At 44.5% G+C, this 4,175-nt stretch overlaps 1 non-coding gene across 1 annotated transcript; it reads right to left on the bottom strand.

Moving 5' to 3' along the window:
* Positions 1–443: 443 nt before the first annotated feature.
* Positions 444–550, bottom strand: LOC114008433 (U6 spliceosomal RNA). The gene has a single exon (XR_003549963.1). It is a non-coding gene; the product is annotated as a U6 spliceosomal RNA (small nuclear RNA).
* Positions 551–4,175: the final 3,625 nt, after the last annotated feature.

Here is a 4,175-nt window from a genome sequence, read left to right on the forward strand (position 1 = left end):
GCCCTCCTCTTTTGACGTGCTGATCCTGCTTAACTTTCAACTCCTCAGACATACCTTCTGACGACCCACCCTGAAGTCATTGTCTGTACTAATAATCACATGGATCTCTTAGTTTATTTATTTTATTTTTACATTATTTTTTTGAGAGAGATTTTTGTTACAGGGCACATGCACTTGCCTGAGACACAGAGAGAACCAGAGAGACAGAAGGTGAGAAATCACCCTCCAGGGGGCACGGCCATGCCACAATCCCTTCTCTACTCTCCTTTTGGGATTTTGGGCATGGACGCACACATGCCCAGTGCTTTTTTTATTTTTTATTTTTTATTATCATCATAATCTTCTTTATATTACATTGGATTACATATAACTTTACAGTGTATTACATTGCTTTTTCAAAAGGGAATGCCATGCACGTCAGTCAACACAGAGACATTAATCTCAAAAATATGGAATGCTTCACGAATTTGCGTGTCATCCTTGCGCAGGGGCCATGCTAATCTTCTCGGTATCGTTCCAATTTTAGTATATGGGCTGCCGAAGCGAGCACCCCACTGCTTTTTAAACCTCTGGGTCTGGGACTCAAATCTCAGTGGACTACGTGGGAGTCCAGCGATGTAACCATTATGCCATCTGCTGGTCCTAATTTTTAAATCACTGTCTCTCTCTTCCAGCTAGAATATAAATTCCATGAAACCCAGGCTCTTGTCTATTCTATTCATCTCTATCCAAAACATTTACAAAAGTATACAACAGAATAGATACGATGTGTATTAGCAGAGTGAGGTGTGTACCCTATACAGTCAGCTCTAACTTCAGTGTTTACACAAAGCACCATAAGATACTCCGAGATGAGACTAAACTATCTCATTTTCTCATTGAAAATGGTCACCCCAAACAAGGCCAGTATGAGATTTGTCCTGTGTCTCTGCAACTAGACTTTGTTCCACTAGAGGGCAGTGTCTGCTGCTCTTATATTTTAATCCTTTAAAATGCCTAATGTCTCAAACAGGGAAAGGGCAGCCGTCGAGCTTTCATCTATAATATTTAAGAGAACTCAAAATTCCACAGAAAAATTGACTTATGGAGTTTGGAACCATGATTGCCAAAGCTGGAAATTTAAGTAAAATTACCTGAAACAATAAATCCTCCCCAAACTGACATTCTACGTTGAATAAATTTCTTAGGAAAAAAATGCTATCACAGATTTAAAACACTGAAACACTGGTTCCAGTGTTCCATGTCATTTGTGCACACATTTTTATTAATAGCAAATAACTCCGGGCTCCTATTAAGTAGACGTTTAAACAGATATGTGAAGACCCCGGTCTAAAAACCACATGTAGTTGGCCTTTTGGGGGCATCTTTGCTCCATCCAGCTGGCCCCTTCCGGTCCATCTCCAGGTAAGACTGAGGACAGATCAAGCTCTCTGCTGCTGTCCAGGACAGAGCTCGCCCGCAGCAGGAGGCACGTCCCTGCCCCTCTCGGCACCATGCCTCCCGAACCCGGGAAGCTAAGAGGCACTTGGTGCGATTTTTAAAAAGTCTATTCTTGGCCTCTAAATATCCAACATAATTTCATAGCTTTATCTACATGAAGCAACTGGATCCAGTTAAGAATGTTCTTTCCTCTAAACAAATAACTCTGCACCTGACTGGACATTAAAATCACTAGGAAGATATTAAAAATACCATCAGTTCTCAGCAGGTGGCGTGGTGTTAAACCATTGGATTCCCACATGGTCAACCATAGTTTAAGTCCCAGACCCGGTGGCTGGAAAAGCATGCCAGAAACATGTATGTGAGTGCCCGGAATTCCAGGAGTAGAATGCAGGAGAAGGGATTGTGGTGTGGCTATCCCCCTTGAGGATCAATTCTCACTTTCCCTCTCTCTGTCTCTCTCTGTTGAGCACACATGCCCTATGGCAAAAACCTAAACAAAAATAAAAAATGCTCTTGGCCCTTCCTCACCAAACTGGTTCAATCAGAATTTCTCAGGTGATGTGTTTCCGTGAGTCTGGGGAGCCTCCAGGGGTGAGCACTCTGTCCGACCCTGATGTGATACCTCAAGCACAATGACTAGACTTTCTATCCTTTGCTTATTCATCTGAGGTGCTTTGCTGTTGGACACTTTTAAAAATGCAACTGTAAAACCCTAAGCAGGTGATTTAATCCCTCTGAGTTTCAGTTGCCTTATTCTACTTTGGGACAAAGATGCTTACCTGTGTTGCTTATGACCCAAAGGGTACATTGAGCTAGTGCATGAAAGGAGTGGGTAAACAGTGCCCAATATATGGTGGCTCTTACATTAGTAATTTATTCTACAAAACGTACATTGAGCAGCCTCTAGGTGCCAGGCAGTCTGCTAGGTTCTGTGGTTGTTGTAGACTTGAGGTTCCCAAGAAATATGTCCCACAGATATCTGCATCTTCACATTTACAATCATCATGCAGCACACCGGTCCCCTGGGAAATGTCAAACACTATACCTGAGAGAGTGACCCCTTCGAATCTTCACAAGATTCTGTTGATTAAGGGTTGTGTGATAATCAAATCTGTTGGTGTCTGGAGATCCCATGCAGAAGAGCCAGGCCTGCTGTAGGGCTATGAATGGAGACCAGGGTGGGGTTGCATTGGACCAAAGGAGTATTGAAAGATTGTGACCTGGGGAAGCTGAATTCAGGCCAAGCAGCAGCCTTCCCAGGCCATCATGTAAGACACTTGAGATAAGGCCATGAGGTGACAACTGGGTGCTCTGAGAGCCCAGGGAAGGGTCACAGTGGAGGATGGGAATGGCACCTGGGGGAGGCACAGCACTGCAATGAGGAATAGCCAACCTGTTTTGTCAGATCCTCAGTCACATTAAAGAAATAATAAATGTGGGGGACCAGCAGTTAGCATAATGGCTATGTCGCTGGACTCCCACGTAGTCGACCGTGATTCGTGTCCTGGACCCGGTGGCTTAAACTCACACCGGGCGTGTGTGCGTGTGTGCCCAAGATCCCGAGAGGAGAATGGAGGAGAAGGGATTGTGGCATGGCCATCTCCCCGGGGGGTGATTTCTCGCTTTCTATCTCTCTGTCTCTCTCTGTCTGGCGAGCACATGCTCCTATTGCAAAAACCTCTTCTCTTCAAAAAAAAAAAAGAAAAGAAAAGAAATAATAAATGTGGGTATTTATGTAGACCCTCTTGCTTTTCAACTGTTGATATGGATTTAAGAAATTATGCTATGGCAAAACACTTCGGGCATTTAAGCCCCTTGGATCACTTTGAACTGTGGGAGTGGAGAATTCTGTCAAAAGCTCTGAACTGGGGCCAGGTGGTTGAGGTGCTGGACTGCACACACGATTCAACTCTCAGACCCAGTGTCTTGAAACTCCCACTAGGCACATGTGCGCGCATGACCAAAACCTGAGAAGAGAATGGAGGAGAAAGGATTGGGGCGTGGCCATCCCCCGGGGGTGGGGGGGTGGTTTCTCACTTTTTCTCTCTCTGTATGTCTCTGGTGAGTGCACATGCCCTATAGCAAAAAATGTCCACAAAAAAATAAATAAAACAACTCTGAGCTCCTTTGGAAAATTAGGTAAAAAGCTGCCACTGACTTGGCCAAAACACTATAATCCATCTTCACGAAAATTGCAGAGTGGTTTCTTTTAACCACTCTTATTTTATTTTTATTTTGGAGAGGTTTTTGCTATAGAGAATGTGCGCTCGCCAGAAAGACAGAGAGAGACAGAGAGACAGAAAGCGAGAAATCATCCCCCTGGGGGATGCCCACACTGCAATCCCTTCTCCTCCATTCTCCTCTCAGGATCTTGGGCACGCACGCACACGCACCCGGCGTGAGTTTAAGTGACCAGGTCCAGGACTCAAACCGCTGTCGACTACATGGGAGTCCTGCGACATAGCCATTACGCTAACTGCTGGTCCCTCTTAACCACTCTTCTTGATGAGCTGGTTAGGCTCTCGGAGGAACGGACTATGTTCCACTCCATGGAGAAAAGTTCTTTTCCCTCCTGGCTTTTCCCTTAGAGAATTAAGTGTGTTTGATGGTCTCACAGATAAACTGACCACTTTATGGAATTTCTCCTTAATGATTTCCCTCAATTTAGAACTTCTGTGCCTGAAATGGCAACTTGAACAGTTTTGCAAAGAGTATTTGTGGATTGCATCAGC

This window comes from Tupaia chinensis, unplaced genomic scaffold, assembly GCF_000334495.1.
Source record: "Tupaia chinensis unplaced genomic scaffold, TupChi_1.0 Scaffold000335_1, whole genome shotgun sequence".
NCBI classification, from domain to species: Eukaryota; Metazoa; Chordata; class Mammalia; order Scandentia; family Tupaiidae; genus Tupaia; species Tupaia belangeri.